At 46.7% G+C, this 22,887-nt stretch overlaps 13 non-coding genes across 13 annotated transcripts; all 13 read right to left on the reverse strand.

The window, feature by feature from the left end:
* Positions 1–237: 237 nt before the first annotated feature.
* On the reverse strand, positions 238–310 carry TRNAK-UUU. Its single transcript has one exon. It is a non-coding gene; the product is annotated as a tRNA-Lys (tRNA).
* Positions 311–831: 521 nt separating this feature from the next.
* TRNAK-CUU lies at positions 832–904 on the reverse strand. The gene has a single exon. It is a non-coding gene; the product is annotated as a tRNA-Lys (tRNA).
* Positions 905–3,547: 2,643 nt separating this feature from the next.
* TRNAK-CUU lies at positions 3,548–3,620 on the reverse strand. The gene has a single exon. It is a non-coding gene; the product is annotated as a tRNA-Lys (tRNA).
* A 1,284-nt stretch (positions 3,621–4,904) lies between these two features.
* On the reverse strand, positions 4,905–4,977 carry TRNAK-CUU. Its single transcript has one exon. It is a non-coding gene; the product is annotated as a tRNA-Lys (tRNA).
* A 667-nt stretch (positions 4,978–5,644) lies between these two features.
* Positions 5,645–5,717, reverse strand: TRNAK-CUU. Its single transcript has one exon. It is a non-coding gene; the product is annotated as a tRNA-Lys (tRNA).
* Positions 5,718–6,237: 520 nt separating this feature from the next.
* TRNAK-CUU lies at positions 6,238–6,310 on the reverse strand. Its single transcript has one exon. It is a non-coding gene; the product is annotated as a tRNA-Lys (tRNA).
* Positions 6,311–6,843: 533 nt separating this feature from the next.
* TRNAK-CUU lies at positions 6,844–6,916 on the reverse strand. The gene has a single exon. It is a non-coding gene; the product is annotated as a tRNA-Lys (tRNA).
* Positions 6,917–8,190: 1,274 nt separating this feature from the next.
* TRNAK-CUU lies at positions 8,191–8,263 on the reverse strand. The gene has a single exon. It is a non-coding gene; the product is annotated as a tRNA-Lys (tRNA).
* A 520-nt stretch (positions 8,264–8,783) lies between these two features.
* TRNAK-CUU lies at positions 8,784–8,856 on the reverse strand. The gene has a single exon. It is a non-coding gene; the product is annotated as a tRNA-Lys (tRNA).
* Positions 8,857–10,134: 1,278 nt separating this feature from the next.
* Positions 10,135–10,207, reverse strand: TRNAK-CUU. Its single transcript has one exon. It is a non-coding gene; the product is annotated as a tRNA-Lys (tRNA).
* Positions 10,208–10,874: 667 nt separating this feature from the next.
* Positions 10,875–10,947, reverse strand: TRNAK-CUU. Its single transcript has one exon. It is a non-coding gene; the product is annotated as a tRNA-Lys (tRNA).
* Positions 10,948–11,457: 510 nt separating this feature from the next.
* Positions 11,458–11,530, reverse strand: TRNAK-CUU. The gene has a single exon. It is a non-coding gene; the product is annotated as a tRNA-Lys (tRNA).
* A 532-nt stretch (positions 11,531–12,062) lies between these two features.
* Positions 12,063–12,135, reverse strand: TRNAK-CUU. Its single transcript has one exon. It is a non-coding gene; the product is annotated as a tRNA-Lys (tRNA).
* Positions 12,136–22,887: the final 10,752 nt, after the last annotated feature.

Consider the following 22,887-nt stretch of genomic DNA (forward strand, 5'->3'; position numbering starts at 1 on the left):
GACTTTTCTCCACCATTGTGGGTGACCCCCCAGAAAATCCAAAAGGAACTCACCTTACCCCATCACCATCTCACTATGGTAAAACCACCTCTGTTCAGATCCAGCAAGTTACCGCTTCCAGCTACTTCCCTTTCCTTTTCCTCTGTAAGGATTCCATGACTTTTTTGGCCAACATTGAGGGTGACCCCCCACCTATCTTCTTCTTTCCAACCTCCTCTCTGTTAAAAGGTCAGTAGCTGCCCAGCGTGGGGCTTGAACCCACGACCCTGAGATTAAAAGTCTCATGCTCTACCCACTGAGCTAGCCAGGCTTAGTTTGCGATGAGTATTGAAGACCATGTGTCTTTCTGCTATAACATGGATAGCGCATAGCAAATCAGCAGCAGAACCCAGATAGGTCAGGCTGGATACCTTCATGAGGCACCCTATTACCTACACCTTGACAAGCTCGTAATTCAGCCCAGGTCCATGCCTCCCAAACCTAGGCCGTTGAGCCTCCGTATCTGCCTCCTCAGCTTGTAATTCAGTCCAAATCCATAGCTTCAATAACTAGGCTGTTGAGCCGCCTTCTTGGCTGCAAAAGGAATGAAACTGCATTGAGTGCATGCCCTAGATCTAAGTCTCAGAGGAAATCCAAAAGGAACTCACCTTATCCGCTCAGCATCTCTCTGTGGTAAAACCACCTCTCTTCAGATTCAGCAAGTTACCTGCTTCCAGCTACTTCCCTCTCCTTTTCCTCTGTAAGGTTTCCGTTACTTTTTTGGCCAACATTGAGGGTGACCCCTACCTATCTGCTTCTTTCCAACCTCCTCTCTGTTAAAAGGTCTGTAGCCGCCCAGCATGCGGCTTGAACCCACGACCCTGAGATTAAGAGTCTCATGCTCTACCGACTGAGCTAGCCAGGCTTGGGTGATTGAATATTTTAAAGAAGATGTGTCTTTCCGCTATAACATGGATGGCGCATAGCAAATAGGCAGCGGAGCCAAAGAGGGTCAGGCTGGATAGGTCCCTGAGGCACACTGTTACTTACACCTTGACCAGCTTGTAATTCAGCCCAGGTCCATGCCTTCCAAACCTAGGCCGTTGAGCCTCTGTATCTGCCTCCTCAGCTCATAATTCAGTCCAAATCCATGGCTTCAATAACTAGGCTGTTGAGCCGCCTCCTTGGCTGCAAAAGGAATTAAACCGAATTGAGTGCATACCCTAGATCTAAGTCTCCAGTCAGCTGACAGAGAACATCCAAAAGGAACTCACCTTATCCGCTCAGCATCTCTCTGTGGTAAAACCACCTCTGTTCAGATCCAGGAAGTTACCTGATTCCAGTTATTTCCCTCTCCTTTTCATCGGAAAGGTTTCCATGACCTTTTGCCACCATTGTGGGTGACCCCCAGAAAATCCAAAAGGAACTCACCTTACCCAGTCACCATCTCACTATGGTAAAACCACGTCTGTTCAGATCCAGCAAGTTACCTGCTTCCAGCTACTTCCTTCTCCTTTTCATCTGTAAGGTTTCCATGACTTTTTTCGCCAACATTGAGGGTGACCCCCCCACCTATCTGCTTCTTTCCAACCTCCTCTCTGTTAAAACGTCTGCAGCTGCCCAGCATAGGGGTTTAACCCATGACCCTGAGATTAAGAGTCTCATGCTCTACCGACTGAGCTAGCCAGGCTTAGGTCACTGGAGGTTTTAAAGATGATGTGTCTTTCCACTATAACATGGATGGCGCATAGCAAACATGCAGCGGAGCCAGAGTGGGTCAGGCTGGATAGGTCCCTGAGGCACGCTGTTCCTTACACCTTGACAAGCTCATAATTTAGCCCAGGTCCATGCCTCCCAAACCTAGGCCGTTGAGCCTCCGTATCTGCCTCCTTAGCTCGTAATTCAGTCCAAATCCATGGCTTCAATAACTAAGCTGTTGAGCCGCATCCTTGGCTGCAAAAGGAATTAAACCGCATTGAGTGCATGCCCTAGAACTAAGTCTCCGAGAAAATCCAAAAGGAACTCACCTTATCCGCTCAGCATCTCTCTGTGGTAAAACCACCCCTCTTCAGATTCAGCAAGTTACCTGATTCCAGCTACTTCCCTCTCCTTTTCCTCTGTAAGGTTTCCATTACTTTTTTGGCCAACATTGAGGGTGACCCCTACCTATCTGCTTCTTTCCAACCTCCTCCCCCTTAAAAGGTCTGTAGCCAGCCAGCGTGGGGCTTGAAACCACGACCCTGAGATTAAGAGTCTCATGCTCTACCGACTGAGCTAGCCAGGCTTGGGTGATTGGATATTTTAAAGAAGATGTGTCTTTCCGCTATAACATGGATGGCGCATAGCAAACATGCAGCGGAGCCAGAGTGGGTCAGGCTGGATAGGTCCCTGAGGCACACTGTTACTTACACCTTGACCAGCTTGTAATTCAGCCCAGGTCCATGCCTTCCAAACCTAGGCCGTTGAGCCTCTGTATCTGCCTCCTCAGCTCATAATTCAGTCCAAATCCATGGCTTCACTAACTAGGCCGTTGAGCCGCCTCCTTGGTTGCAAATGGAATTAAACCGCATTGAGTGCATGCCCTAGATCTAAGTCTCCAGTCAGTTGACAGAAAAAATCCAAAACGGACTCACCTTATCCGTTCAGCATCACTCTGTGGTAAAACCACCTCTGTTCAGATTCAGCAAGTTACTTGATTCCAGTTACTTCCCTCTCCTTTTCATCGGTAAGGTTTCCATGACTTTTCGCCACCATTGTGGGTGACCCCCCAGAAAATCCAAAAGGAACTCACCTTACCCCTTCACCATCTCACTATGGTAAAACCACCTCTGTTCAGATCCAGCAAGTTACCTGCTTCCAGCTACTTCCCTCTCCTTTTCCTCTGTAAGGTTTCCATGACTTTTTTGGCCAACACTGAGGGTGACCCCTACCTATCTGCTTCTTTCCAAACTCCTCTCTGTTAAAAGGTCTGCAGCTGCCCAGCATAGGGGTTTAACCCATGACCCTGAGATTAAGAGTCTCATGCTCTACCGACTGAGCTAGCCAGGCTTAGGTCACTGGAGGTTTTAAAGATGATGTGTCTTTCCACTATAACATGGATGGCGCATAGCAAGTCAGCAGCAGAAACCAGGTAGGTCAGGCTGGATACCTCCCTGAGGCACCCTATTACCTACACCTTGACAAGCTCGTAATTCAGCCTAGGTCCATGCCTCCAAAACCTAGGCCGTTGAGCCTCCGTATCTGCCTCCTTAGCTCGTAATTCAGTCCAAATCCATGGCTTCAATAACTAAGCTGTTGAGCCGCCTCCTTGGCTGCAAAAGGAATTAAACCACATTGAGTGCATGCCCTAGATCTAAGTCTCCGAGAAAATCCAAAAGGAACTCACCTTATCCGCTCAGCATCTCTCTGTGTTAAACCACCTCTCTTCAGATTCAGCAAGTTACCTGATTCCAGTTACTTCTCTCTCCTTTTCATCAGTAAGGATTCCATGACTTTTTTGGCCAATATTGAAGGTGACACCCACCTATCTGCTTCTTTTTAACCTCCTTTCAGTGAAAAGGTCTGCAACCACCCAGCGTGGGGCTTGAAACCACGACCCTGAGATTAAGAGTCTCATGCTCTACCGACTGAGCTAGCCAGGCTTGGGTGATTGGATATTTTAAAGAAGATGTGTCTTTCCGCTATAACATGGATGGCGCATAGCAAACATGCAGCGGAGCCAGAGTGGGTCAGGCTGGATAGGTCCCTGAGGCACACTGTTACTTACACCTTGACCAGCTTGTAATTCAGCCCAGGTCCATGCCTTCCAAACCTAGGCCGTTGAGCCTCTGTATCTGCCTCCTCAGCTCATAATTCAGTCCAAATCCATGGCTTCACTAACTAGGCCGTTGAGCCGCCTCCTTGGTTGCAAATGGAATTAAACCGCATTGAGTGCATGCCCTAGATCTAAGTCTCCAGTCAGTTGACAGAAAAAATCCAAAACGGACTCACCTTATCCGTTCAGCATCACTCTGTGGTAAAACCACCTCTGTTCAGATTCAGCAAGTTACTTGATTCCAGTTACTTCCCTCTCCTTTTCATCGGTAAGGTTTCCATGACTTTTCGCCACCATTGTGGGTGACCCCCCAGAAAATCCAAAAGGAACTCACCTTACCCCTTCACCATCTCACTATGGTAAAACCACCTCTGTTCAGATCCAGCAAGTTACCTGCTTCCAGCTACTTCCCTCTCCTTTTCCTCTGTAAGGTTTCCATGACTTTTTTGGCCAACACTGAGGGTGACCCCTACCTATCTGCTTCTTTCCAAACTCCTCTCTGTTAAAAGGTCTGCAGCTGCCCAGCATAGGGGTTTAACCCATGACCCTGAGATTAAGAGTCTCATGCTCTACCGACTGAGCTAGCCAGGCTTAGGTCACTGGAGGTTTTAAAGATGATGTGTCTTTCCACTATAACATGGATGGCGCATAGCAAGTCAGCAGCAGAAACCAGGTAGGTCAGGCTGGATACCTCCCTGAGGCACCCTATTACCTACACCTTGACAAGCTCGTAATTCAGCCTAGGTCCATGCCTCCAAAACCTAGGCCGTTGAGCCTCCGTATCTGCCTCCTTAGCTCGTAATTCAGTCCAAATCCATGGCTTCAATAACTAAGCTGTTGAGCCGCCTCCTTGGCTGCAAAAGGAATTAAACCACATTGAGTGCATGCCCTAGATCTAAGTCTCCGAGAAAATCCAAAAGGAACTCACCTTATCCGCTCAGCATCTCTCTGTGTTAAACCACCTCTCTTCAGATTCAGCAAGTTACCTGATTCCAGTTACTTCTCTCTCCTTTTCATCAGTAAGGATTCCATGACTTTTTTGGCCAATATTGAAGGTGACACCCACCTATCTGCTTCTTTTTAACCTCCTTTCAGTGAAAAGGTCTGCAACCACCCAGCGTGGGGCTTGAACCCACGACCCTGAGATTAAGAGTCTCCTGCTCTACCGACTGAGCTAGCCAGGCTTAGGTGACTGGATATTTTAAAGATGATGTGTCTTTCCACAATAACATGGATGACGCATAGCAAATCAGCAGCAGAACCCAGATAGGTCAGGCTGGATACATCCCTGAGGCACCCTATTACCTACACCTTGACAAGCTCATAATTCAGCCCAGGTCCATGCCTCCCAAACCTAGGCCGTTGAGCCTCCGTATCTGCCTCCTCAGCTCATAATTCAGTCTAAATCCATGGTTTCAATAACTAGGCTGTTGAGCCGCCTTCTTGGCTGCAAAAGGAATGAAACCGCATTGAGTGCATGCCCTAGATCTAAGTCTCAGAGGAAATCCCAAAGGAACTCACCTTATCCGCTCAGCATCTCTCTGTGTTAAACCACCTCTGTTCAGGTTCAGCAAGTTACTTGATTCCAGTTACTTCCCTCTCCTTTTCATCGATAAGGTTTCCATGACTTTTCACCACCATTGTGGGTGACCCCCCAGAAAATCCAAAAGGAACTCACCTTATCCGCTCAGCATCTCTCTGTGGTAAAACCACCCTTCTTCAGATTCAGCAAGTTACCTGATTCCAGCTACTTCCCTCTGTAAGGTTTCCATTACTTTTTTGGCCAACATTGAGGGTGACCCCTACCTATCAGCTTCTTTCCAACCTCCTCTCTGTTAAAAGGTCTGTAGCCGCCCAGCGTGGGGCTTGAACCCACGACCCTGAGATTAAGAGTCTCATGCTCTACCGACTGAGCTAGCCAGGCTTGGGTGATTGGGTATTTTAACGAAGATGTGTCTTTCCGCTATAACATGGATGGCGCATAGCAAACATGCAGCGGAGCCAGAGTGGGTCAGGCTGGATACATCCCTGAGGCACCCTATTACCTACACCTTGACACGCTCATAATTCAGCCCAGGTCCATGCCTCCCAAACCTAGGCCGTTGAGCCTCCGTATCTGCCTCCTCAGCTCATAATTCAGTCCAAATCCATGGCTTCAATAACTAGGCTGTTGAGCCGCCTTCTTGGCTGCAAAAGGAATGAAACCGCATTGAGTGCATGCCCTAGATCTAAGTCTCGGAGGAAATCCCAAAGGAACTCACCTTATCCGCTCAGCATCTCTCTGTGTTAAACCACCTCTCTTCAGATTCAGCAAGTTACCTGATTCCAGTTACTTCTCTCTCCTTTTCATCAGTAAGGATTCCATGACTTTTTTGGCCAATATTGAAGGTGACACCCACCTATCTGCTTCTTTTTAACCTCCTTTCAGTGAAAAGGTCTGCAACCACCCAGCATGGGGCTTGAACCCACGACCCCGAGAGTAAGAGTCTCATACTCTACCGACTGAGCTAGCCAGGCTTAGGTGACTGGATATTTTAAAGATGATGTGTCTTTCCACAATAACATGGATGACGCATAGCAAATCAGCAGCAGAACCCAGATAGGTCAGGCTGGATACATCCCTGAGGCACCCTATTACCTACACCTTGACAAGCTCATAATTCAGCCCAGGTCCATGCCTCCCAAACCTAGGCCGTTGAGCCTCTGTATCTGCCTCCTCAGCTCATAATTCAGTCCAAATCCATGGCTTCACTAACTAGGCCGTTGAGCCGCCTCCTTGGTTGCAAATGGAATTAAACCGCATTGAGTGCATGCCCTAGATCTAAGTCTCCAGTCAGTTGACAGAAAAAATCCAAAAGGGACTCACCTTATCCGTTCAGCATCACTCTGTGGTAAAACCACCTCTGTTCAGATTCAGCAAGTTACTTGATTCCAGTTACTTCTCTCTCCTTTTCATCAGTAAGGATTCCATGACTTTTTTGGCCAATATTGAAGGTGACCCCCAACTATCTGCTTCTTTTTAACCTTCTTTCTGTTAAAAGGTCTGCAACCACCCAGCGTGGGGCTTGAACCCACGACCCTGAGATTAAGAGTCTCATGCTCTACCGACTGAGCTAGCCAGGCTTGGGTGATTGGATATTTTAAAGAAGATGTGTCTTTCCGCTATAACATGGATGGCGCATAGCAAACATGCAGCGGAGCCAGAGTGGGTCAGGCTGGATAGGTCCCTGAGGCACACTGTTACTTACACCTTGACCAGCTTGTAATTCAGCCCAGGTCCATGCCTTCCAAACCTAGGCCGTTGAGCCTCTGTATCTGCCTCCTCAGCTCATAATTCAGTCCAAATCCATGGCTTCACTAACTAGGCCGTTGAGCCGCCTCCTTGGTTGCAAATGGAATTAAACCGCATTGAGTGCATGCCCTAGATCTAAGTCTCCAGTCAGTTGACAGAAAAAATCCAAAACGGACTCACCTTATCCGTTCAGCATCACTCTGTGGTAAAACCACCTCTGTTCAGATTCAGCAAGTTACTTGATTCCAGTTACTTCCCTCTCCTTTTCATCGGTAAGGTTTCCATGACTTTTCGCCACCATTGTGGGTGACCCCCCAGAAAATCCAAAAGGAACTCACCTTACCCCTTCACCATCTCACTATGGTAAAACCACCTCTGTTCAGATCCAGCAAGTTACCTGCTTCCAGCTACTTCCCTCTCCTTTTCCTCTGTAAGGTTTCCATGACTTTTTTGGCCAACACTGAGGGTGACCCCTACCTATCTGCTTCTTTCCAAACTCCTCTCTGTTAAAAGGTCTGCAGCTGCCCAGCATAGGGGTTTAACCCATGACCCTGAGATTAAGAGTCTCATGCTCTACCGACTGAGCTAGCCAGGCTTAGGTCACTGGAGGTTTTAAAGATGATGTGTCTTTCCACTATAACATGGATGGCGCATAGCAAATCAGCAGCAGAAACCAGGTAGGTCAGGCTGGATACCTCCCTGAGGCACCCTATTACCTACACCTTGACAAGCTCGTAATTCAGCCCAGGTCCATGCCTTCAAAACCTAGGCCGTTGAGCCTCCGTATCTGCCTCCTTAGCTCGTAATTCAGTCCAAATCCATGGCTTCAATAACTAAGCTGTTGAGCCGCCTCCTTGGCAGCAAAAGGAATTAAACCACATTGAGTGCATGCCCTAGATCTAAGTCTCCGAGAAAATCCAAAAGGAACTCACCTTATCCGCTCAGCATCTCTCTGTGGTAAAACCACGCCTCTTCAGATTCAGCAAGTTACCTGATTCCAGCTACTTCCCTCTGTAAGGTTTCCATTACTTTTTTGGCCAACATTGAGGGTGACCCCTACCTATCAGCTTCTTTCTAACCTCCTCTCTGTTAAAAGGTCTGCAGCCGCCCAGCGTGGGGCTTGAACCCACGACCCTAAGATTAAGAGTCTCATGCTCTACCGACTGAGCTAGCCAGGCTTAGGTGACTGGATATTTTAAAGATGATGTGTCTTTCCACAATCACATGGATGACGCATAGCAAATCAGCAGCAGAACCCAGATAGGTCAGGCTGGATACATCCCTGAGGCACCCTATTACCTACACCTTGACACGCTCATAATTCAGCCCAGGTCCATGCCTCCCAAACCTAGGCCGTTGAGCCTCCGTATCTGCCTCCTCAGCTCATAATTCAGTCCAAATCCATGGCTTCAATAACTAGGCTGTTGAGCCGCCTCCTTGGCAGCAAAAGGAATTAAACCACATTGAGTGCATGCCCTAGATCTAAGTCTCCGTGAAAATCCAAAAGGAACTCACCTTATCCGCTCAGCATCTCTCTGAGTTAAACCACCTCTCTTCAGATTCAGCAAGTTACCTGATTCCAGTTACTTCTCTCTCCTTTTCATCAGTAAGGATTCCATGACTTTTTTGGCCAATATTGAAGGTGACACCCACCTATCTGCTTCTTTTTAACCTCCTTTCAGTGAAAAGGTCTGCAACCACCCAGCATGGGGCTTGAACCCACGACCCTGAGATTAAGAGTCTCATGCTCTACCAACTGAGCTAGCCAGGCTTAGGTGACTGGATATTTTAAAGATGATGTGTCTTTCCGCTATAACATGGATGGCGCATAGCAAACATGCAGCGGAGCCAGAGTGGGTCAGGCTGGATAGGTCCCTGAGGCACACTGTTACTTACACCTTGACCAGCTTGTAATTCAGCCTAGGTCCATGCCTTCCAAACCTAGGCCGTTGAGCCTCTGTATCTGCCTCCTCAGCTCATAATTCAGTCCAAATCCATGGCTTCACTAACTAGGCCGTTGAGCCGCCTCCTTGGTTGCAAATGGAATTAAACCGCATTGAGTGCATGCCCTAGATCTAAGTCTCCAGTCAGTTGACAGAAAAAATCCAAAAGGGACTCACCTTATCCGTTCAGCATCACTCTGTGGTAAAACCACCTCTGTTCAGATTCAGCAAGTTACTTGATTCCAGTTACTTCCCTCTCCTTTTCATCGGTAAGGTTTCCATGACTTTTCGCCACCATTGTGGGTGACCCCCCAGAAAATCCAAAAGGAACTCACCTTACCCCGTCACCATCTCACTATGGTAAAACCACCTCTGTTCAGATCCAGCAAGTTACCTGCTTCCAGCTACTTCCCTCTCCTTTTCCTCTGTAAGGTTTCCATGACTTTTTTGGCCAACATTGAGGGTGACCCCTACCTATCTGCTTCTTTCCAAACTCCTCTCTGTTAAAAGGTCTGCAGCTGCCCAGCATAGGGGTTTAACCCATGACCCTGAGATTAAGAGTCTCATGCTCTACCGACTGAGCTAGCCAGGCTTAGGTCACTGGAGGATTTAAAGATGATGTGTCTTTCCACTATAACATGGATGGCGCATAGCAAATCAGCAGCAGAAACCAGGTAGGTCAGGCTGGATACCTCCCTGAGGCACCCTATTACCTACACCTTGACAAGCTCATAATTCAGCCCAGGTCCATGCCTCCCAAACCTAGGCCGTTGAGCCTCCGTATCTGCCTCCTCAGCTCATAATTCAGTCTAAATCCATGGCTTCAATAACTAGGCTGTTGAGCCGCCTTCTTGGCTGCAAAAGGAATGAAACCGCATTGAGTGCATGCCCTAGATCTAAGTCTCAGAGGAAATCCAAAAGGAACTCACCTTATCCGCTCAGCATCTCTCTGTGTTAAACCACCTCTCTTCAGATTCAGCAAGTTACCTGATTCCAGTTACTTCTTTCTCATCAGTAAGGATTCCATGACTTTTTTGGCCAATATTGAAGGTGATACCCACCTATCTGCTTCTTTTTAACCTCCTTTCAGTGAAAAGGTCTGCAACCACCCAGCGTGGGGCTTGAACCCACGACCCTGAGATTAAGAGTCTCATGCTCTACCGACTGAGCTAGCCAGGCTTAGATGCCTGGATATGTTAAAGATGATGTGTCTTTCCACAATAACATGGATGACGCATAGCAAATCAGCAGCAGAACCCAGATAGGTCAGGCTGGATACATCCCTGAGGCACCCTATTACCTACACCTTGACAAGCTCATAATTCAGCCCAGGTCCATGCCTCCCAAACCTAGGCCGTTGAGCCTCTGTATCTGCCTCCTCAGCTCATAATTCAGTCCAAATCCATGGCTTCACTAACTAGGCCGTTGAGCCGCCTCCTTGGTTGCAAATGGAATTAAACCGCATTGAGTGCATGCCCTAGATCTAAGTCTCAGAGGAAATCCCAAAGGAACTCACCTTATCCGCTCAGCATCTCTCTGTGTTAAACCACCTCTGTTCAGATTCAGCAAGTTACCTGATTCCAGTTACTTCTCTCTCCTTTTCATCGGTAAGGTTTCCATGACTTTTCACCACCATTGTGGGTGACCCCCCAGAAAATCCAAAAGGAACTCACCTTATCCGCTCAGCATCTCTCTGTGGTAAAACCACCCTTCTTCAGATTCAGCAAGTTACCTGATTCCAGCTACTTCCCTCTGTAAGGTTTCCATTACTTTTTTGGCCAACCTTGAGGGTGACCCCTACCTATCAGCTTCTTTCCAACCTCCTCTCTGTTAAAAGGTCTGTAGCCGCCCAGCATGGGGCTTGAACCCACGACCCTGAGATTAAGAGTCTCATGCTCTACCAACTGAGCTAGCCAGGCTTGGGTGATTGGATATTTTAAAGAAGATGTGTCTTTCCGCTATAACATGGATGGCGCATAGCAAACATGCAGCGGAGCCAGAGTGGGTCAGGCTGGATAGGTCCCTGAGGCACACTGTTACTTACACCTTGACCAGCTCGTAATTCAGCCCAGGTCCATGCCTCCCAAACCTAGGCCGTTGAGCCTCCGTATCTGCCTCCTCAGCTCATAATTCAGTCCAAATCCATGGCTTCAATAACTAGGCTGTTGAGCCGCCTTCTTGGCTGCAAAAGGAATGAAACCGCATTGAGTGCATGCCCTAGATCTAAGTCTCAGAGGAAATCCCAAAGCAACTCACCTTATCCACTCAGCATCTCTCTGTGGTAAAACCACGCCTCTTCAGATTCAGCAAGTTACCTGATTCCAGCTACTTCCCTCTGTAAGGTTTCCATTACTTTTTTGGCCAACATTGAGGGTGACCCCTACCTATCAGCTTCTTTCCAACCTCCTCTCTGTTAAAAGGTCTGTAGCCTCCCAGCGTGGGGCTTGAACCCACAACCCTGAGATTAAGAGTCTCATGCTCTACCGACTGAGCTAGCCAGGCTTAGGTGACTGGATATTTTAAAGATGATGTGTCTTTCCACAATAACATGGATGACGCAGAGCAAATCAGCAGCAGAACCCAGATAGGTCAGGCTGGATACATCCCTGAGGCACCCTATTACCTACACCTTGACAAGCTCATAATTCAGCCCAGGTCCATGCCTCCCAAACCTAGGCCGTTGAGCTCTGTATCTGCCTCCTCAGCTCATAATTCAGTCCAAATCCATGGCTTCACTAACTAGGCCGTTGAGCCGCCTCCTTGGTTGCAAATGGAATTAAACCGCATTGAGTGCATGCCCTAGATCTAAGTCTCCAGTCAGTTGACAGAAAAAATCCAAAAGGGACTCACCTTATCCGTTCAGCATCACTCTGTGGTAAAACCACCTCTGTTCAGATTCAGCAAGTTACTTGATTCCAGTTACTTCTCTCTCCTTTTCATCAGTAAGGATTCCATGACTTTTTTGGCCAATATTGAAGGTGACCCCCAACTATCTGCTTCTTTTTAACCTTCTTTCTGTTAAAAGGTCTGCAACCACCCAGCGTGGGGCTTGAACCCACGACCCTGAGATTAAGAGTCTCATGCTCTACCGACTGAGCTAGCCAGGCTTGGGTGATTGGATATTTTAAAGAAGATGTGTCTTTCCGCTATAACATGGATGGCGCATAGCAAACATGCAGCGGAGCCAGAGTGGGTCAGGCTGGATAGGTCCCTGAGGCACACTGTTACTTACACCTTGACCAGCTTGTAATTCAGCCCAGGTCCATGCCTTCCAAACCTAGGCCGTTGAGCCTCTGTATCTGCCTCCTCAGCTCATAATTCAGTCCAAATCCATGGCTTCACTAACTAGGCCGTTGAGCCGCCTCCTTGGTTGCAAATGGAATTAAACCGCATTGAGTGCATGCCCTAGATCTAAGTCTCCAGTCAGTTGACAGAAAAAATCCAAAACGGACTCACCTTATCCGTTCAGCATCACTCTGTGGTAAAACCACCTCTGTTCAGATTCAGCAAGTTACTTGATTCCAGTTACTTCCCTCTCCTTTTCATCGGTAAGGTTTCCATGACTTTTCGCCACCATTGTGGGTGACCCCCCAGAAAATCCAAAAGGAACTCACCTTACCCCTTGTTTTAATTTCCCCCTCTTGGACCTCTTTCTGACTCCAGATCACACGGGGGACTAAAGATACCTATTTCACATAACAGGTTCTGTGTGGTTTCTTCAACCTCCATTGTCACCCAATCACAAGGAGGTCTGCTCTGGGTTTGCATTAGGGGCTGTAATAGAATTCTAATTCCCATAACTACTGCTTTCTGTCTTCCTGGATCTAGGTATACTCTGGGCCATTTATGTTCCCAGATAATGCTTATTAAAATTCTGTCTAACTTTCTCCAGAAACTGAGTGTATGTGATCTGCCTTGTAAGCTAAATGTAAGGTAAAGAGAAGATAGAATAAAGACAGAGATAGGTTTAAATAGATAGATACATTTTATTTCTTACCCAAAGACAAGTCTTCAAGTTGGTACAAGTACAGGCATCAGACTTTAATCAGGTACATTCAGCAGACAGATTCTTGGTACAACCGGACAGAGCCCTGCCGTCTGAGAGAAGCGTTGGGGCGGATACCAAAGCTATGGCAAATTGTCCCCTCTTTTATACACAAAGTCTCCATAGAAGTCAATGGTGGGAAACCTAGCTCTCAATTTCTGAGATGATACGTTCCCACGCGGGCTTATCAGTATGTTTTGGGAACAAGTTCTTTTTTTCACATCTCATTTCTGAGACACCTGTTCCCTGTTGCAATAGTTTTCACATACTTTTCACACCATCTTAAGAACTCTGTATAACCTTTGTAGCCTTCTATACAAAACTAATAGACTCCATTTTGTTCATCTGATTTAAAGTGACAGTTGTACCAGTTTGTGTCAGAACTCATGGTTCAGACCTGCTTTTTACAGATATTTGGCCTAGTCAGTACTTTAGTTATTTTAGGCTTCATAGCCTTGGCCCTCACTATTCCAGTGGTAGATCCAAAGCTAGGCCATATATCAACATTCCCCTCTTCACCCTATCCCATAGGGTGACACCAGGGTTAACATACCGTGGTACCATCCATTCCAGAAGGTATTCTATGAGGCCATAAAATTATCTGAGTCTTAAGGTCAACTGGCACAATGTGGTTCGTTTTCGGTGTGAAATTATCATCTTGGCAGTACTTCTATTATGCCAATCCTACTAAAACTTATAGTTACTACAACAATATTTTTCTTCAACCTTTTAATATGCAGGTTCTATTTTATTCTTATCTATGTGATTGTAAATACATTGCTATAAATCAAAAATCTTTGGTTATATACTGATTGTATCTTAATTATTCATTTGCATACATTTGCACAATTTATCACTTATAAAGCTTTATATAGTTATATTATTTCCCTATGTGCTATTATCTAATTATACAGTTGTAGACATCTCTCCACTGTTTCTAATAGTTGCATAGGGATTGGTCCTTCTCAGAGGGAGATAGTCCAATTTGTTAGCTCCTGTGATGTTGGGAAGGAGATTCTCATACAGGGCATATTGTCCTGCTGTTGTTTTTTTCATTATTGCGGTTTCAATTAAGCGTTCTACTAAACCTCTAGCACAAGGGATTATGCAACATCCTACTAAAACAAAAATTGCTACCACTATGAGTATAGTCGTGGCTGCTGAAATGATAAATGTCTTCCATGTACCAAAAGCTCTGTCCATCCAACCTGTCCAGGATGTATCGACACCAGAGTTTTCTGCCAATTCTTGTGACAGTGAGGTTAAGCCTTCCAAAGCTCTGGTAATTGATCCATCCGGAGCGGTATTGTTGGGGATAAAGGTGCAACACTGGGTACCTATCTTGTGGCACACCCCTCCATCGGCTGCTAGAAGTTGGTCAAGAACTAATCTATTTTCCAACGTCATCCGGCTAGTGGCATCTAATTGTGTTGCAATGCCTCGAACTGCATCCCTAGTGTAATTCACAAACCTCTGCTGGTTGTAATATATATAGTTGATCCAGTCAAGATTCTTATTGATAGTCGCCCACCAAAAGAAAACTGATTCAAATCCTGCAGCTATTTGGTTTCTGGCTTTAAACTCATCGGGAACCCCTCTTGGAACTCCAATAGCATCTATATAGACCCGATCATCAAAAGAGCCAGGCATTGCATTTCTCTTCACTCGTGAGGAAGAGCTGCTGTGAGGGGGAAGCAAGGATGCTATAATAATTGGAATGACCAATTTGACTAGGGCACATCTGCCTGTCCAATTGTTAGGAAGTGTATGGAGGATAGTACGAGTTCCACAGTACCACCATATGTCTGCTCTAGCTTGTGAGAACCGAGTTAGGTTCATGTTATGCAGAGTCCCCTTTCCTAAGGTTGTGTTACAATTGGTTAAGTTACCTAAAAACCGTGTCTTTTTAACCCCATGGCGCTCCAGACATGTATGATATGTGGTAGCAGGATGTGGAACCCTGAATGCAGGTGGAACCCTCATCCGTGGGGGTAAGTAGGGGTGGTGCTCGTCAAGATGTTGACAAGACTGATTTATGTCTTCTTTAACCTGCAATAACTGTAACATACACCAAAATCCATCTGGATCATTGTGGAGATCTAAAGGGAAGGGAACTACTGTTGGTTCTGCTCTGGCATGGGAACAAAAATAGCAATTAGAGACGTTCAAACTCTTTGTAGTATAATGTGCCCATTCAAGCCATAAGTTTGTCTCTCCAAATCCTGTTTCCAGTGCCACCAAATCTTTAGCATTATTAATTGGTACAATCTGGTAAGGAATTTTTATTTCTGGGATCTTTGTTGGTACCAAGGGATTGGTCGCTGTAGGTTGGGCTGGGGGAACAATTTTGAATTTTCCAATAGGGTCTCTACCTGTGGCATCTATTCCTATGGAATAGGTTCTGTATGTAACAATCGTTACTCCTCTGAAAGTGATAGCCACTTGATTACATTTGGTCATATGGCAAAGGCCAGTGACTCGCAATTTCATGATGGAAATACTCTTTTTGAGATCTGGGCTCTCAATACCGGAGTAGGGAACCCATGAACCTGTGTACCACCATACCTGAGCCCAACTTCCGCAATTGGGGAAGGGACACAGGTATACTTCATAAGCAGACAAATATTGCTGCACAGGTTGTTCCCCACACATTGTGTATGCACACACATCAAGGGTGATTGTGGTTGTGTCCTTAGTAGTGGGTAATGTTATTTCATAAGTGGGTGTAAATTGGGGTAGAGAATTTGCTAGGTACTGTGTTCCAGGTAGCATGGGTGTGGTGAGCACACATAACAGGAGGGCTAAGCACTTCATGTTGGTAGGTGACATCCCTAGTGTTTTAGCGAGAGATGTATGAGTATGGGGGGTAAATTCTAATAGCCCCTCTTTCAGTAGGATCTGGGATTTCGAAAAGACCATATATTTCCAAGGGTTCCAATCCAACCTCTCTGATGAACAGGATGGGAATCTCAGCAGTGCCCAATACGGTGTATGTAATTACCCAAAAATCTACGACGTCACCAGTCTGTGGTCTTATTAGGAGGTCGTCTGTTTGTTCAAGGTGTAAGCCGAAGGTGCCTCCAAACAGTACCTGAGTGTGTATAACCGTACGGCTAGGACCTAATGTCCAACTGTCAAACAAAGGCTCACACAGTATGTGGTATCGGGTGAAGGGGTCCCAATTGGGATCGTCTTCTGGAGCAGGGTCCCAATGAGGATGAAGTAATTCTCTTAGATATTCTGGGGGTTCGGGGATCAAGTGTGCACTTAAATTTAAAGGCGACGGTGGGGGAGAATCTGGTGGAGAAGGCGGGGTGTCTGGAAAAATCTGGGACATATATGGATGGTCAGTTAGGCGTGTTGAGCTGTCTATGAGGACGAGTGACTGGGACGGTGATGTGTGGCGTAACTACAGTAGTATTCGTGGGAGGAGGAGTGTCAGTAGTATGAACCAAAGAATAAGGAGGAGGGGTGGGTCGTAAATCAAACAAGGTAATATTATCCTCAAAAGTACTTGTACGATTGGGGACAATATAGACCGAGCTACTAATAGGAGTGGGAACACTTGTAAAATACAAAACAGGAGGATCAGTGAGGCAAGGAGTAGTTGCAGTGGTTTCTGAAGGATAGCGTTTCCGGCAGGCAAGGTAACGTTGCCAGTGGGAAAGGCGGTAAATGTGATCCAAAGATCAAAAAGGTAACTGTCAGCAGTATAGGTAAACAAGACAGTGAGAAACAAAACCAAACCCATACACAGTAGAATCATGCACAAGAGTCCATCAGCAAACAGTCTGGGCGATGGGAAGCAGAAGAAAAGGGTGTACTGATGTAACACCGTAGCTGAAGAGTGTCAATTTTCACAGTTGTAGTACAGCGAAATTAGCTGGCTTGATTCGGAAAGTACAAATGTAGAATGTCGAGCAGCTCACAGGCGTTACTGTGCAAAATGGTTACTGTTGAAAACACAATGGACTGTTGGTGTACCGGATTCAACTGTCCTGCTAAGTTGCGGATTTGGAGAAGATCTTCTGCCAGATTACGGATCCTGATGAGACGGATGCGAAGATCCACGTAGGGAAGTGGAAGAGCAGGAACTGTGGGAGGTGGAGGTGAGGATGGCAACTCACGTACGGGTTCGGATATGGGTGGTTGTTCAGAGGGTGAGTCTGGAGAATCTGTGAAGGTTTGGAGGACTATATCAGCCAGATCAAGGAGTTGCGATGCAGGAGATTGGATAATGTGGTTGAGTCTTTGGTCAAGTTGATCCAAAAGTGTTGGGTGCGGGGTCGGTGGTCTCGGGCTCAGTGGCGGAGGTGATCGGGTTCGTGGTGAGACTGGTCTCTCCAGTGGCTGCTGTGCTGGAAACAGTGGCGATGGAGATGGGGTTCGTGGGAACATCAATGGAAACATCCAGGAGACCTGATGGGATATTCGGATAAGCTCGTATATCTTTCAGGTGGACCCAAGATGTGTGGTCCTCCAGCTTTGCTGCTGTGGCTGACAAGGCTTCTATCTTGAAGGGCCCAACATAGATGGGATCTCGCCAGGTCTTGTGCGTATAATAACGCCGGTGCACTAGATCACCCACTTTGTAAGGGGGGGATCTAGTGTCATCACAATCCCCTCTTCTGTCCGAAATAGCCTGTGGAATTGAGGACAGAGAACTTACAATAGTCTGCAAGATATCCCAATATACAGAGTATTGATCGGGTACTTGAGTGTCTGGATTGCCAGGTAACAGTCGCATTTGACGACCGGTACATAATTGGAACGGCGTCAGCTTGAGGGAAGAGGATGGAGTGGCACGGAGAGATAATAGTGCCAAAGGAAGGGCATCAAGCCAATTCTTTATCCCATTTGCCATAAGCTGACGCATTTTTGTTTTAAGCAATCCATTATACCGTTCAACTAAACCATTACTGGTGGGTTTGTAAACACAGACAGTTCTGTGAGTAATGCCAAGTGCAGGAAGAAGGTTTTGCAGAAGTTCATTTACAAAGTGGGTACCATTATCTGTGGTAATTTTGCCGGGAATACCAAATCGAGGAATAATTTCAGTGCACAGTAAGTGTGCCATAGTTTGGGCGGTTTCTCTAGGGCAAGGAAAAGCTTCCACCCACTTCGAGAAAGCGTCCACGCAGACAAGCAGATACCGTTTAGCACGAACGGGCGTCTGCATATCTGTGAAATCCATATACCAATGTTGGCCAGGTCCCTGGACAACAGGCAAATGACCTGAAGGAATGACAGGTCCTCGTTTAGGTGTGTACAGAAAACATTTGTAACAGTTATGCACTACAGTGTGACACATGGGCATCATTTGGGGAGCCCACAATCTGGAAGACAATTGATCATACAGTGTAGTAGCGCTTAAGTGTAGAGGGTAATGGAGGGCATGCAAAAGAAGAGATAAAACATGCTGTGATACACACAATTGCCCATTAGGATGGGTCCAAATGCCATTCGGATTTAGGAAACATCCAGCCTGTTTCCACAAAGTGAGTTCTGCTTGTGAAAGGGAGGACGTGAGGGTAGTGGAGAAGTCTGAGATTAAGGATTCTGAAGGAGGGGGTGTTACAGGGGGCTCGGATTCAGGAGATAGTAAGGAAGGAATGACAGGAGGGGTTTTGAAAATAGGTGGGATGTCAGGAGAGGGGGATGCAGAGGTTGGTGATTCTGAAGGGGTAGAAGGGGGCGTGTCAAAGGGAGGTGGTTCGGACGCGAGCACAGGAAGTGCAACATCAGAAGTGGATACGGTCGGAAGACTGGAAAAAGAAGTGACTTCACGGGCTAGTTCATCTGCAGCATGGTTACCATTAATGGCGAAAGAGAAAACTGTCTCCTGATGTGCTTTTATCCAGGAGATACTGGTGCGAAGGCCTTTTTGATGGCGCTTCTCCAGTGCTTCAAAAAGAGCAGTCCACAAAGGTAAGTGACTGAGAGGTTGTCCAGTAGAGGAAATCATACCCCTCTGGTTCCACTTACGAATATGGGAATGCAAGGAAGCAAAAACATAGTCCGAATCGGTGACAATGCTTAAATCTGAGTGAAGTGCTTTAAACAGTAAAACATACAAAACCGCTGCAAGTTCTGCTGTTTGTGCTGTGAATGAATCAGGTAACCTGAATTGTATGGGATCCAGAATATCTTCTTCTGGTGTATAACGGAGGGCGGCAAAACCGGCAATTCCGTTTTGCTGAGAACCATCTGTAAACCAGACCTCGCCACTCTGCAAGATTTCTGAATGCAGATGGAGAGATGCGGGTACAGACAATTGGGTAGTGCACTCATGGGGAAAAATAGAACTCTGTGCTGTTTCTGTTACAGTGAGTAGTGGATCTAAGCGTTGGAGGTCAGTTAAAGTTAATGGGTGGATAGAGTGCACCACGCTGAACAAAAGTACTTGATACTTTTGTAAGCGGCAGACAGTCATGTGACTAATCTGTTTATCTAACAGATATTTAACATCATGGGATGTGTGAAGAATCACCGGAAGGTGAGGAATGTAGCTGTATAATTTTGTCACAGCTGTGCTGGCGGCAACAAGGCCTTTCTCACAATTAGCAAAGGCTCTTTCAACAGGTGAAAAAGTACCTGAAAGATAACCACAGGCAAGATCATCATGTTCTTGAGTGATCAGGCAAGACCAGGTATTCTCAGTATGCACAACCCAAAGGTGCACATCCTGAGAGACATCAATGGTTGCTAATGGTGAGGAGAGCACAACATCCTTTACAAGGGCCATAAGGTCAGTTGTTTCTTGGGGTGTAAAGAGGACGGGTTCATGTTTTGCTTTTTGTTTGCCTTGTAATTTTATATAAAAGGGCTGAGTCCGGGCTGAATAATTTGGTATCCACAGGCGACAAAAATTTAACATGCCAAGGACACCTCTGAGATCAGAGATAGTGGTGGGCATACGCAAGGAGGAGACATGTTGGAGAGTATCAGGACCGAGGCCCTTCTGACGGGGGCCAATGTGATGGCCAAGGAAGGTAACATGTGTCTGAGCAACTTTTAATTTTTTCCTGTTAACCTTGTAACCTTTCGTAGCAAGAAAGCCAAGAAAGTCACAGGTGACCTGAACGCATGTATCAAAATCAGGGCAAGTGATGAGCATGTCATCCACATATTGGACAATGGAAGTTTGGGGTGGGAGATCATATCTGTACTGTTTGAATTCCTGTATGTGTCCTGCTAAAGTCTGAGAAAAGATTGTAGGACTGTCAGTAAATCCCTGAGGGAGACGGGTCCACTGATATGTGGTGTTATTGAATTGGAAAGCCGTTAGCGGGCGGCTTACGGGGTCAAGGGTGATGGAAAAGAAGGCGTTGGATAAATCAATGGTGGAATGATATGTCTGCAAGGAGATACTATTGAGGAGTGTAGTTGGGTTTTCCACGTTCGGGAATACCGCGTAAGTGAGGTCATTTAGCGCGCGTAAGTCCTGTACTATACGGAAGGCGCCAGGTTCCTTCTTTGGAACTGGGAATAATGGAGTATTGTATGGTGAATTACATTTTTCAATGATACCTTGCTGTAATAGGGAATCAATTTGTTTTTGAGCTCCAGCAGTGACTTCAGGTTTCAAAGGGTACTGGGCAATTTTAGGACCTGTACAACCAGGTAACAGCTGGATACGATGGGGAGGGCCTGTAACTTCACCATAGGGTTTTTCTGGTGTGGCCCATAGAAAACCCGGTAAAGCATTCAAAGCTTCCTCTATGTGTTTTTCAACCATAGAGGTGACAGCCATCAAGAGTGAAGTGGTTTCAGTAGGGGAAGGATCAAAATGAATTTCAAAATGAAACAATGTCAATAGATCTCTTCCAAGTAAATTAACAGGGCACAGCGGAGCATACAAAAAGGGAGCAGATAGTTGTTGATCGGCATATTTAATTGGCAGGGGCTCAAGCAGTGGTGTGTCCGTAGGAACACCATCAAATCCTGTGGTGGTAACATTGTCTGGGGAAACTTTAAGAAGTTTCTGCAGTTTGTGTGGGACGTGGGCTAGTACAGAGCGAGAGGCGCCTGTGTCAATTAAGAAGGGGACAGGAACTTCACAGATAAGCAGGGTGATCATTGGATCATCCACTCCTGCAGCCGTGCGGACTACGCCTAGTCACTGTGGGCGGCGTTGATCCGGGTTCCATAGAGGGAAAGACTGTCTTTCTTGTCGTTCTTGCCGGACTATATGTCTGGGTCTGTTTTGTAATGGTTGTGGACATTCACGTGCATAATGGCCATATTGCTGACAACGGAAGCACAGGACATCTGGAAAGCGATCGGAACTAGGTCGAGAGCGGAAGTCTCTAGGGCGTCTATTATCACCCGGAGGGCCCCGTAAGGGGCCTCGCTGGGGTTGCGAGCGACGACCTCTTTCTTCTGGGTAAAGAGGTCTACGGTCTGGGCGGTATGGCCGTGGGCCCTGATTTCGGGTGTCATTGTCATAGCGTTGATCAGCATACATAACAATAACAGGGGGAGAAGTGTCAGGGTGGACCAGATAGGATGGGTTCTGAACTGACATTCAGACTGGTAGGGTGTGGGGAACTGTCAATAACTGCAAGGCAGCGGTTAGATCCTTCATCAGTAAGATAACTGTGAGGATGACGCTGTCTGGTATGATGAGAAATAACATCCTGTTGTTGGGGTTTTGCAGATTTTGATACAGCAGATGCAATAGTGTCAGGGAGTGCCGAAATGGACTTGCGTAGGGAACGAAGTCCTTCTGAAACGAATGCGAGATCATCTCCCATACTGGCCAGTGCGAGGCCAGGTGGCGGTAAACAGCCTGCACCTGAAGGAATCGGGGTGTCCAGGGGAAGGGTCTTAGGCAGATCAAGGTGAGATGAATCTCCTTCCATCAAGGAGGAGAAACTTAGCACTGGGGGAGGTTCGTTTCGAATATCCTGCAAATCAGATTTGCTTGGAAGTTGTTGTTTTAATACTTCCCATTCTTCTTCTAATGGGGAAGATATTACTTTTGGTAGACCCCCAGTACCTGGTTTGGCTGGAGGTATGAGAGGACGGCGGAGAAGAGCTAGATCCTCTGCTAATTGGGGAATTTGACTCTTGGGGCGTGCACCCAATTGATCCCATCTAGGAGGAGTAGAACACTCAGGTTCTAGAATAGGCATAGAAGAGCTCACTGGAACAGGGGGTGCTTTAAGGAAACCCCGATCATGGAGTTCCTGACAAATAGCCCGCGCTTGTGTGGCAGGACTACATGGAATGAAACCCATCTGTCGTAATTGGGATAGGATGGGGTACTGTAGGGATTCGGTGGACAAGGGATCAGTTTGGACATGGGAGTCAAAATGTAGTGGTGGAGGTAATGTTTGAGTTGTGTGCTCCATATGTGGGTAGGTAGTCGTTTGGGTGGTCATGTGTGAGGTGAATCCTGATCCTAGCTCAGGATAAGTAGAGGTCTGGGCAGCCGCATCAATTTGACTGATGGCAGGGTGCTGGACGGTGATCGGAACCAATGGGACACAAGGATAGTGCTCAACAATGGGTGGGGGTATCTCAATCTCATGGCTTCCAATAGTACGATATACATGAGGCGGTAGTGGGGTTAGTGTCTGGGTAGTTGCTTGCATCATTGGAGCAGCAGTAATAGTAGGCAATTGGGCGGTGATTGTGGCCCCTGGGGTTGTTGAAGGGGTTAAGGGCGTCTGGGTTTGTACTGACCCTTGAGATATTGGAATTGGGTCTTTTTGTGATGAGGGAAGAGATAGATCAACTACACCAGCAATATGCACGGTAATAGGTGGGTCAAATCTTATAGGAGCGGGATGTACCGCAGGCAGCGAAG

Source organism: Microcaecilia unicolor, unplaced genomic scaffold (assembly GCF_901765095.1).
Source record: "Microcaecilia unicolor unplaced genomic scaffold, aMicUni1.1, whole genome shotgun sequence".
NCBI classification, from domain to species: Eukaryota; Metazoa; Chordata; class Amphibia; order Gymnophiona; family Siphonopidae; genus Microcaecilia; species Microcaecilia unicolor.